This window comes from Trichogramma pretiosum, unplaced genomic scaffold (assembly GCF_000599845.2).
Source record: "Trichogramma pretiosum strain Unisexual culture from Peru unplaced genomic scaffold, Tpre_2.0 scaffold125, whole genome shotgun sequence".
Classification (NCBI taxonomy): Eukaryota; Metazoa; Arthropoda; class Insecta; order Hymenoptera; family Trichogrammatidae; genus Trichogramma; species Trichogramma pretiosum.
In genome coordinates, this window is record NW_019640812.1 from 322,213 (window position 1) to 335,878 (window position 13,666).

Sequence of the window (13,666 nt, forward strand, 5' to 3'; positions counted from 1 at the left end):
GCCTTTCGTGTAGGTATAGAGTGTTGTTTTTTGTTCTCTCTCTCGAAACCGGCGAGAGAGACATTCTTCATAATGACATGCGCCGAACGCTACATCCTTTCCGCGACATTGTATTTTATATATGCCACAAGTGGACGATATGTTCTTTCGACAATGTCACATTAAATTCACAGCGATGCTCGTTTTCAAAATAAAACTCGAGCGCGAATTATTTTATTGCATAGCTGGTGTATACATGAATGGGACGAATCGACTTTTAAGTCGATCAAGTTATACAAAAATATATTTAAGAGCAAGCGCACTAAAGAAGCAAGAGCATTTTTTCTTCTATATTTAATCTCGTACGATAAGAGATAATGAATTTTCCCTCGGAGATCGAAGCGTATAATAACATGCACGATCGTCGATCGAAAAAAAGTACGTCAATCGCACGATATATTTTTGCCCTATAAGTAGCAAGAGCAATTCCCAAAATTAGCCAGGTGCACAATTGTTGTCGCAGATAGAATTATCAGAAACGGATAAACAGAAAATCCAGCTGGAATTCTGGTATGACGTCGCGAGTGAGTCGCGGTTTTACATATATTTATACGCGCGAAAGATGTATTTGTCATATTGTTCGTCCTTGATTGTAATAAATGTGAAAAATATCCTATCGATCGCTCAATGCACACCCACGCGTGTATGTAACTGGGATTATTTCATTCGAGCGTGAATCTTTCATTGCTCGCGCGGATATGGGATCGGAGAATTAACGACGATCAAACCATCGCACAAAAACCAGCTCGACGGCAATCGTAATAATTTCACTCTTGTTGCTATGTGCGATAAGAAAAATCCCGTTTGTTACGATCCGAGAGCCTATGCTCTGGAGTTGTATCATTAAATCTCGAACGTATACAAAGGCACCTGCGTGGACAGTAGCATAATATTGCGAGTAGCGAAAAACAATTTGCTCTCTCGACGCAGTAATTATATGTGTGAATAATATAAACGATCAATCACGATGTATCGAGGTCCGAGTCGGCGTGCGGAATCATACAGCTCGGCTTCGATCTCTGTAGATTCTACTTTTCTGGCTCGATTTTCGCCTTCCCCGTCAAAGTCTCTCTCTTTCACGAAATTTTTTGACTACGACCGCGAGCTTACACGTGCGTATCACGATCATACAATACGCGTGTGCGTTCGATACGAGTGCACGAAACAGTAGGCGTCTCAATGTAACGTAGGCATGTCGCGCATATATGCACACGTACATAATCCCACAAGTGTTGAGAGTCGAGGGGCTCCTGCAGCACGACGATCGCTGCGCAGTACCACGTGACTCGGCGAATGGAATTGCGTCAATGCTGACCTCCGTAGCAGCGACAGCAGCAGCAGCAGCCGCGGCATGGAGAGCGCCAAATTGTGGATCGCTCATGCCTGCGCGCCTTTTGCTTCAGAGCTATATTATGCGCACAGCAGCCTGTTACAGCAGCGTGATCCAAGCCTCGGCCGAGTGTCCTCCGAGCGCGTATGAATAGCTGTACGTTATCGAACTCGTAGATATCATATACGCATTATCATAAAAACACCTCATAAGCCCGACAGAGCAGTGGACATTAACTTAGTATATTTCGACCTCTCAGCGCATGTTATCTCACGATCGCGATCGCAGCTGTTGACTTTCATTCGCGTGCCTTGGATTACGATAGCGTGGGCGTAGTAGGCTCTCGTTTCGCCTCCTCATCTGTCTCAGCTGTTTGCCTGATGCACATTGACAAAAATCTTAGTGTTCGATCCAGCAAAAGTGGACAGCTGTACCAGCAAAATATCTTTTTTGATCCATACCTTTACGATTTTTTTAGTGTACGTCGCGATACGATGACTCGAGCGGTCGCCACGAATAAAAAATGAAAAATCGGCAACTTACTGAAGCTTTTGTTATATTAGTGGCACAGCTAAAGTAAAGCCGCGCTCGCAAGAAATCGATAATCATGTCTTCAAGTGTCTTTAAGTTGTTACTGGGCTTTATATTACAGGGCTCATGTTTACCTAATCGTATATTTAATGTTTGCAACGGGACAACTGAAAATTTCGACGCGATATGTGCGAGCGTGCTAGTGTCCGAATAAATGTTTGCTTATGTGTGCCATGTATATTATTAGAACGTTTGATAATTCCACGCGTCGTCGATATTATTATATACATGTATATCGCGCGGTGTATCAGGCATCAAATTGAAAACGCATTAAATTAAAGTGAAAAAAAAATTAGAATCCGATATGATTTGCGTCATTGCATCCCTCCTCTTTCTTTCTCTCTCTCTCTCTCTCTCTCACATACGCGTGCATCTAGCAGCAACAGTAACACACTTGCTTTACATTTCATACTTATTGCAATCGAGAAATTTGAGTTCGTCGTATTGACATCGACGTTTTTGCCTGATCCGACTGAAATGTAATTGTACTAATAGCATGGCTTCTGCACTACGATATTTTTACGACTGCCTTCATCCAAGAGTATACATAAGCTCTTTCGTGCATTTATAAATCTTTATAATGCATACACGATAAAAGAGAGTGAACGAGAGAGAGAGAGAGAAGGAGAAAAAGAAGTGAGCCATTTTTCCGTAACGCGCACGCATAAAAGATGCGTCTCACGCTCGTATTACAATGCATCTTTTGTGACGTGCATATTCAACGAGACAGAGAGAGACAGAGCCGCGGAGATTCGTTGTAATCGCGCGCGCTTATGTATGTGTGCGCGTGCCCCCGCAATGCGAGTAAAAAGTTTCGTTGAACTTATGTGCATATTCCGCACCCGTTTGGATTTTAATCGAATAATGACTTGCCGATCATCGAATCAGCTCGCGCTCCTAACTCATACATTTATAATATTATGAATTTTGTAATGTCCCCGTGCCAATTCGTGTATCATCATCCCGTGTGTGTTCCAGGCACAAATATTTGAACGACCAATAGCACAGAATGAAAATTTCTATCAAACCTTTTTAAAAAAAGGACTTTAACATCGAAATATTTTGAGCTTCATGCTTCTACGATGTTTCAGTTACTTGACGTTACCAAAAAATGACGACGAGTCAATGGTTTTTGCAACTTTTTTCTACTTAGATTTGCTTATAGACGGTGGCGTATTATGGAGTACGACAATCACAACATAGCGTGAGGGTGGCAGTGGATTGGGTCGGCAAAGTTCGAAATGAATATTAAAGTTTTTTATAATTTAGAAGGCAAAAAAATTTCCGAAGAAATCGTCATCAAGTTTGAATTTTAAACTAGTTCAAATATTGTGAGGACAATAAATAAACAGATACATCGGTAAATAAGCAGATCAATTGCTTTTTCATCTAAGGGCAGTACACGACGTCTTCAAAGATTACTTATGCAATAATTGCGGGAAGAAATGTGGAAAAAAATCGAGTTTGCTCTTACACATGACAACGGTTCATGAGGGTCGCAAAGATTACTCTTGCGACAATTGCGAAAAGAGATTTGGACAAAAATCAGATTTGTTCAAGCATAAAAAAATTGTACACAGGTTGCAAAGATTATACATGTGACAAATGTGAACAAAAATTTGGGGATTCAAGCAATTTGAGAAGACACCAAAATACAGCTGTCCACGGGGGTTGCAAAAAGTACCCATGTGTTAGTATGTTCAAGAATAAACTTTTCTATAATTCCAATAAAAATTTGGCCAATATGAGTGTGCCTTATTTGAACTTTGTGCTAACAACTATCATTGCACCATTGTTCAATGTCCTGAAACGATAGTTTTATTATACGATCTTGTTGACTTTTTCATGTAACTGTTTCAAATATTCCATAATATCATAACACTATAAATCTTCACGTAAGTAAGAAAATTCTCAACAATAAAAAACATAAACGATTTTGAGTGAAGAAATAACAGAAGAAATTCAAATTAAATCAGCAGGTTAGCATGTTTTCAGTTTTTCATTAAATTAAGAGCTGCTCCTAATCTAGTATGTTGTCAAACAGGGTTGACAGTTGATCAATTAAAATAATTCAACTCCTCGTTCAATGTAATGTCAACGTTTCTGTCCAATAATGAACCTTTTTGACAATCTTTAGATGAGAAACAACTGCTGCAGATTCGTTCGAGAGCTAAAATCAACAAATTCGTAGTACTTTAAACTGACTCCGTAACTTACTTGCGTTACTTATTAACACAGATTTTAAACTTATTTCTATACTACTTTATAAGACTGTTGCTTATTTTTTTTTATTAAAAAAATTATGAAATGGGCAAACAATCTCGAAACATATTCTTCATCTATAAACGAAAAGTAAAGGTGATGAACTTACTGAAATATTGTTGAAACACGATACAGAAGAGTACCAAAAATAAAGATCGAAAAATATAGATATTCTAGTTTTAAATGATGATATTGTATACTTCAATAAAAAACGTTATAAATATTTGTGAAAAAAGTCAGCATAAAATTCATCAGAACAAGCCTTTTCACAATCATTTTCTAAACTCATACGAATTACAAGAAATCCATTCAACTTGTCAGATTCATCATTTTTACGAAAAATTCAAGTTTTCACTCAAGCTCTTCGATACCGAGTATTTCGTATGTAAATGAGGATCTATATAAATTGTAAATAGATTTTATTCTACAAATATATTTTGATACTTGCATACTTTTTTTCATTTTCAACAACGAACAAAGCCTAACACAAAAAGATTTTTGCGTCATCGATCTTTCACCGGTGGCAAATATTATCACTGACGTTTTTCCAGGAGCAAAAAGCAAAAGTAATGCATACGATTCATGCGACATATTGGCTGTTAGATCGTAATGGACTTTTTTAGCCCCTCTGTGTGAGTGAGTGTATGCGTGAGCGCACGCGCATAACATTCAATATTAACGTTTATCAATTATTCGGTAAGTAGGAAAATCAATTATGGTTTGAAACATTCATGAAATCGTAATTTCTCGTTTGATTGGCAATAAGAAACTTGACGAGAAATCACAAATTTGTTTTTGTTATGAGAATGATGATCATGATGATGGTGCATCTATACAAATTACAATTGTGCGGTGTATACGCACGCAAGTTTTGCATGAAAACATTACGTTAATAGTTATTTTGCTGATTTATCCCGACAGGTTGGCAATGGTAAAATTCCGTTTTCCAATCAAATAGAGAATAAAAACGTCATTTGAACAAACATAGATATTTCGTAGGATTGCATATTTTAGCATACATTCAATTGATTCACAAAATGATAATTCTTTCTTCAATGAACAATGATATTTTTTAATATTATTCCAGTTGATAAGCGGAAAGCTACTATTAAACTATAAGTATTTAAAATATAGCCCAAACTTGATTTTAAAACTAAATTATGTCTCGTGTCGCTAAAGTTTTTAATTCACGTGATGAGCAATTATCGGTATTTTTTTCAGGGCCGTCTCGTTATCCATTCCGTTTAACAGGCATAATCAACGCATAAAATATATCGTACGATTTAGATCAACCAATCGAAGCTCCAGTTTCCCACGGAATGTATAATTTCCTAAAATACGTATTAAATATTTTCAAGATCAATCTGCACTCGATTGTATTTCACGGCAGCCTAATGACGTAATTTAATTAACGATAAAATTACAATAATCACTGCGAATTCACATTCGGATCAATTGTAGGAAATAAATCTTTTGACGCGTGCGAGGCTCGCTAAGATATATTCGAAAATTGGCACGCTGGAGAAAAAAAATAGTGCCTTTTTCTTTTTTTTGTCTCAATGAGCTTTAAAGGATGTGATTATTTCAATCTTTACCTTTAATTCCTATTCTTTAGTGTAACATGTACGTTAAACTATCGATCCAATTAATTCACGAGAACAGTAGCTCAAATCATTTATGGCATTGACCTAAACAGCACTTTTGAAAACCCAGACATTGCGAATAAAAAATCTTCGATCAATAGTTTCATAAACACGTCCATAAATACATAACGGAGGTGTGTCTTTCACGAGTGTTTTGGTTGGATTATTATCATGCAAAATCGGTATTTCGATATGTATCTTGCAGTCTGCGGGATGCGTGTGTGTGTTTTTTTTATATTTTTCTGACGCATGGATGCTAAGACATAGTTGAACCTAGTTTTTGTTTACTTAGGGTAGTCAGACCAATCAATGACCGGGTACCAGTGAATGACCATTTTGGAAAATATCATATAAAAAACAATTAAAATGTATTTGTATGGACGTAATTCAATTCTTCAGTGAACGATGCATCTTTTTTTCTATGTTCGATCATAATTTAACAAGGAAAAACGATAATTATGGCACATCCAAAAGTGGTCATTTACTGGTCGAAAGCGGTCAATCACTGGTATAAGTACCCTATACGAAGAAAAAAGGCCAATGCTTTTTACGCTGGCTGAGCCGATCTCGTTTAAATTTTGAGTCGAATAATAGTCAGGCAAAGTTATTGTCTACGCGACTATAGAACTGATATACGATTAAAGTAATTTTTTTTAACATCAATTTTTTATTTTTATTGATATAAATGAATAAATGAAAAAATTATGACAAAACTCTACATTTATAAGCGTGAAATATCGCGTGAGTAATGCGACTATAAATCGGATAGAAACTATCTCTCTTTCTCTCTCCTTTCTCATCCTCGCAAAACATAACTAAAAAAATATTCCTATTGCCAATACAGATTTGGTTTTGGAATTTGGAATACGCGTGCATGTAGGTCTCGCAAACTTTAGTTAAATATTTAACAGAAAACGATCGCATGTGTTTAATACCATTTAGCGTTTGGCCGAATTTCGTGAAATGTTTGTGCCTCTCGTTAAAATCTTTGCTTCAAGTGACTGAGTTCATAAACATACGCACACTTCCACTTACAACGAAAAGGAAAATTTATAGGTTCACGGATAATGAAAGAAAAATATAATTGAACATTACTTAACTATATTGTATACTTTAATAAGCTGATAAAGCACTTTCATTATTAATATGTAATGAAATCGAGTTCGATGGTCAATTAAAAGAAATTTCGCGATTAAAAGTTGCCCGATAAGATACATGAAAATCTATTTTTATTAGTCAAACTTTGATAAAACTCAGGTATGTACCGAAAAATTAACGATTCTCGAGTTGCGATTGAAAATCCGGTGAAAACTCAAGAGAGAGAGAGAGAGAGAGAGAGAGAGAGAGAGAGAGCCGCAATATTCTCACGCGACAACGAGGAAAACGCAGAGCGCATCGATCGGCCGTCGCTGTAACGTATATACGCGCTCAGTAATTGCCAAGCGAGCCGATCTGACAACAAGCTCACGCGATCTCATGTTTGTAAATTTTCAAGTATTCAAATTGATAAAAGCAGCTCAATTACAAAGTAAGTCTAGCGCGTGGATACAAAATGTATTATACATTCGAGGCGAGCGATAATCTGGAAAATCGCTAAAAAACGAATCTTACGCGCTATCGATGTAATGCATACATAATATAACTACTTGATTCGATTAATGAAGACTGCAATGCGTATTAAGTGCACCTCGTACCGAACGCTTTATTTTTCGCGCGCTCGACACTCGTTACTTGAAAATTTCATTATTTTTTGTATTTGGTAGATAACAAGAAAAAAATTTATTTTTGACTTTACTGCTATATTATAATGCTCATAATGACGACAGAGACAAGTGTTTTAATTGTATTCACGATACAACTTAATTCAATATCTCGTTCATTCATTATAACTATTTACGAAACAATTTCACTCAAAATTTTATTATCTTTAAATCACTTTACGTCGTTCAAAAAGTAATTTATAAATTCGTCGATAATAGAACTTATAATTTGACTTATGCATGACGGGATACCAACGATGCAAATAGCTCAGAATTATCAGTGTAACGATTTGAAAAAAAAAACAAACGTTATATACAGTAGTAGAATAGGAAGGGAAAAGAGTAATTAGGTCCAAATTACGTTAGCCACTGTTCAATAGTATATTGAAAGAATTCATTGTTGTAAAGCTTGCTGGTTAGGATGAAACACACACTCTCTTACTCCAGCATTTATCTTTTTAACTTGTCTATACCAGGCACCAAGAAAGTTTTCTAATCCAAATCCAAGAGTCGCGCTAATCTGTTGCAATAGCGCGTGGCGCTTCGTTCTTCTGTCCTGGTTTTACTCCTTTTCCGCACGTTTTTCATTTCTAATGATTAGCTTTTAAGACACTGTCAAATCTAATTAACGGGTTTTCGGAGTTACTCCACTAGCACCCCCACAGAATTTGAGTTTCAGTTGTTAATTTTTAAGAAATCTTTAATTGAACGTTACTAAAAGTTATTCAGCGGCTTCAATGAAAAAGTAATTACAGATTTTTTATTTATGTAATATAATTTTAGTTTCATCAAGTTATTCCTTATCAACTATAAATTAAAACTAAAATTTCATCATAATTGAAGCAAATTAACGTAACATCATTAATGTCATAAGTACATTACAATTATAAAATACAGTATAAAAGAATTTCAAGAGAAAAATTTTTTAAAAATCTATCCGGTACTTATTCAAGATTGTCCTCAAATGTTCTGTATCTAACTGGAATATGAATTAATTACATGTTTCGTTAGTTTTTATCTTTTTGAGCAATAGTCGTTTCTTCTTTCACGTGACTTTTTATATTTCTTAATAATCTTATTTTTATGGTTAAATTTTTCGTGTTCATTGGCTAAAAGTCTAGTAAACCGTTTTTGACTTTTTTGATACTACTCACACACAGATGTCTGTGCAAAGACAGAGCCTCACTACTGCCGCTTCGTACAATCAGCCGCAGCAATAAATCGTAGACCTGTGCGCATCTTACGGATAAAACTCTTATAATAAACCTCCTTGTAAATCATAAAAGTTTCTATTATATTAAAAAGAAGTTTTACTTTTAAGTTTTTTTTTTCATAATTAGTTCATTCTGCCGATACATAAATAGCAGTCCGGACGCCGACAGGGTTTTCATAAGATTTCGAGCTGTACGGTGCATCTCATCGCCTCCAAATAGGGAAATGTATTTTATTTTCGATACGAAAAGGAACACCCAGTCCATGCGATAATACGCGTATATGGCGGAAGCTTCATCGGTAGCAGCTGGGCGTTTTACTCGTCGCAGTCCGCAGATATTGTAAAGTATCGGCTATTTCAGTATTCGTTATAACACTGCTATAACTTGTTTCAAAACAATTTTCGTTCAATTCTCCTTTATTATTTTATTCTTTCATTTCGAATGAGAAAAATTGCTTTATTTCGCGCGATCTCGTGCGCTTATTATGCTCGCGCAAATATATAGCGGCGGCGATGATTTCGCGCGCACTGACTCGAGTCGTGCGTCAATTGCGCGTCGTCCGCGCGCGCGCTCTCATGTCGAAACATCGTTCATCTCTCTTTCTCTCGATAATAGCATTTATTTATGGATATATGGAACAAATAGCCGACGAATACGTAAACAGACTCGAGGCGCGCGCGAAAACACACTCGCGTTATTATACTTGTGTATCGCGAGGGATAACGTTCACCGCACACTGCACGAGCGAGCAAACGGCCCCAGCGCGACGTTAATTTTTTGTTCTTCCCGATTGCAATATTCATACATTTCGATATAATTTATTCTCGCACTCGTGACGGCAGAGAGGGATAAATTTGCGATACAATTTTCGCGTGGCAGCTTGTTGAAGTGGCGCGACATCGCAACTATCTGCTCCTCATCAATGTGGACTGAAACCCAACGAATGAGTGAACCGTCTATAACAAGTGTATAGAGTTGAAAATTTTATTCCATACGATCACAGAAGCTATATCCTTTTATTTCAATCATATTAAAATTGAAGGATACATTACAGTTCATAATGACGGATTTTTTTAGTAGAACTATCGAAGAAGGCTTATTTGTAAAATTTGATCTTTTTGGTTTACTCGTGTAGCGTCGTGCCATAATAGGTGCAAACTAGTCACTGACACATAACCAAATGGCTATCATAAATTTAATTTGTTGCACAATCGCGAGTTACATACGCGCGAATTATTTTTCCTCGAAGATATGTTTATTTCGCGAACGAACTGCAAGATCTACCCGTGTTACTTGTATCACCTGATTATATTCCCTCTTAATCGATTATCGAACAGAATCTGATTTTCGCTCGCATCTCCTTTTCGAATCTCCCGACGAAAGTCACCCTGTGTCCGATCGCTCGATCAGCATCCTTATTTGACAATCGTTGTGCATCCTTGCATTATGTTATCCACTCGGCTCGACAAGGTATGCGCGGCGTGCGTGACCAGAGCCACGTGTGGCGCGCGAAATTTCCACGAAAGGCTCTTAACGCGCCCAGAGCCCGCCTGCAGTCGCGCGAGAAACATTTACATTATTCATCCTTTGTAATATCAAAAAAAGGCGTCCGCGTGCTGGCGCAGGTCCTTTATATATATTGTGTATACATGCAGATTGAAAGATTATCTGCACACAACCGGTATACCGAGAACTTTTTTCGAGTATTTATAAGCAATAAGCGGCAGCTGCAGCGGATTGTGGCGTCATTTTCAATCCTGGCACGTAGCCATGGGAAAAAGGGACTCGTGGCTTATCGAAATTTCCTATCTGGATTACAGACTACTAGCTCGCATTTCAATAGCGCGATACGTTATTTTGTCGTTTGGAAAAAATGCCGTTCGGTCATTCATTCGTTTTTTTTTTATTGCGCACTCGAATTATTAGATAATCGTTAGTATATACGTGACTGTGTAGAGAAAAAGGAGGAAAATCGTCGAATCATAAATCGGTAATAGACTTTGTGACTTTTTGTCGAAAAGCCGTCAGTGTTGAAGAGTTCATTTTTGTATACCATCGCAATACGCCATTACACGGAGAAACTTGTCTAGAAAAAATTGCTGAATGTATAGGAAAAACTACTATATTTTAAGTAGTAAAAGTGTGACATCTTTGACTTATGTATGACAAAATTTACTTTTATTATCGTAATTTTTCTTATGTTTTTAGTATTTTTTTACTATATTTCAAATAAATTTTGATATATTTTATAGTCAATTTTGTAATAAGTCATAGATGTCACACTTTTACTATCCATAAATTCAATCGAAAGCAGTTGGTCGAATTTAACTGCTTCAATTGCATAAGAAATAATTTAAGCTCGTTAAAGTAAACAGAAGGAAATTACAATTAATCCTTTATCAGATCAAAGGATAATTTTCTCATTAACATTAGCGAGACACATGCACGATATTATACAAAACAGGGACGGGCTTCCGAGTGCGTCAGTAGCACGTACGAAAATGAGGCTGAGCGCAAATATACTTTCTGTTAATTCCTACGCCTTATATATACACGGGTAGCATGCTCATATACCGAGACAGTACAATGCGCGCATACACACATATAGAGACTTGAGACGCGCGCCAACGTCATACAGCTAAAAATCCCGCGGCACTGACTCAGATCTACTTTCATGCATGCTTTCACTGTATATACGTCTTCAAACATATAGGGGCAAGAAAAGAAAAGAAAAATTAAGAGCACCTACGCGCGATTGATTGCGAGAGGCTAATTAGCAAAATTGTCAAAGTATAACGAGAAAAAGAAAAAAATGTGAAATCACCCTCGTAAAATAGCCGCGAGATTCCTACAAGCTCGCGCAACATATTTTTACTGGGGCAAACAAAAAAATCGGATGATTAGATTTTAACGCGAGTGCACTAATTACTTTATTATATGCCGCGTGCATACGCAAGCGCTGATCGAGCCCGAGGTCTTTGATTTATACATTTATTTATTATCATCTGACGCAATGTCAACGCATACAATCTCAAGTTCAATTACTGTCACAAGAATTACGAGAAAGAGAGATTGTCTAGAGGATAATTTACAATTGCATCGATTATAATTAGCAGGTAAAAGATAAAACTTTTATTATTTGGAAGGAAAACAGGCGCTGATTACGTTTTTGGCATGTAATGCAGATGGGAGAGCTTTTATATCACCCACTTGTATTAGGTGCCCAGAAAGGTGTAATTTGTTAAGTACGCACAAACAACTCAGACGACAATAATATTTCAACAGTTGTTTTGACGCTAAACAGGCTCGCAATATAAAATAATGGGTGCAAGACGGCAAATAGTGCAGTGTATTGTTATACACACTCCAGTACATCATAAATAAAATATAAAGTTTGACTCGGTCTATTTTATGAGTGGTATTATAAAAAAATTCGATAATATTTACAAATGATTGCACATGATGAAATATTGTGAAATTTCACAATTCAACTATTAATTTTTTTTTCTTCGAAGTGGAGAGAGAGAGAAAAAGAGGTGTTGCACGTGGGGCGCGAAACGAGCTTCTTAATAGCGTATTTTTCGGATAGCCGCTCGCGTGGAAAGATTGACACCTCGGAGAGAAAAAGCATCATCATCATCATCATCATCAGTGGCAGAAACAACAGCAGCACGTTTGCTGCCGCGCACGTTTTTCGAATCACATTGTGCGATATTAGTCGCGGCGCAAAGATTGTATATTTTTAGTCTTAAAAAAATATAAAAAAAAACATATCGTAAGTACGTAAGTACGTATATATGTTTGCGCCTCGCTCGCTTTTTTCGGCGAGCTGCATTATATCTCTGAAAAGAGAAGAGAAAAAAAGCGATCTTTGATGAAAGTGAAATTGATACTCCCTTCGGCTAATATTCGGGGTAGATTTAAATCATTCCGAGGCACTTGCATGTCCAAATTTTTCCAATTGGCCCGTATGACGCGTTAGTGTACAGGAAAAATGAGAGCGAATAATAATGCCTGCGTTGCAGTAATTTTCCCCTATTAAACAGTCGCGGCTGCGAGGAACGCGTGTGCGTGTGTTTTATTTTTTTACAGTACACGATATGTTTATCTTTATTTTTAACCCAAGTGTGAGTCGCTCGACACTTGTGTGTTATACACGTCTTACATGCGTACGTATAGCATCGACGGTGTATATAAAAATGTGCGATCGGCACGCGTGCACGGAAAAATTCGGTCATACATCGCTACGTACGTACGTACACGCTGATTTGTTCAGGACATTCGGCAGCGGGAACGATAACAAAAATTTCCATCGCGGCAAACGAGGTACAAAAAAAAAAAAGAGGTCTTTGGTCAACACAATTGACGCTGCCAATTGCCAACAAATGGCAAATTTACCTATGCACTTTTTTCTGTCCGGTCGACGCCGCTCGGGCGCCAACGTGGATTAGCGCGCGCGCGCGGCGCAACACGCAGTAAACTAAGCGCGAGTTTGCGTTTCAATTTGTTGCCGCTCGCGCTCGATCGTACATAGGTATATTATACGACAAAATCGATTGCTTTCGGCGCAAACTCCGAGTGCGCTGGTTTTTATGGCGCGCGAAGAGCTCAGCATGCCTCACCTGCGCAGTTTACTCGCGATCGATGATTGATAGCTGTTCGGACTCTCTGACTATTTTTAATCTTATCCTCGACGAAGCGGAAAGAAAATCTTTTTTTTTCTTGGTGTTGCCACACGAGGAAACGTATAAAAGAAAAAGAGCAATGAAACAACGAGCGACGCTGGCGATTCGCGCTCGAGCGCGTACATAGCGCCGCAAGCACGCC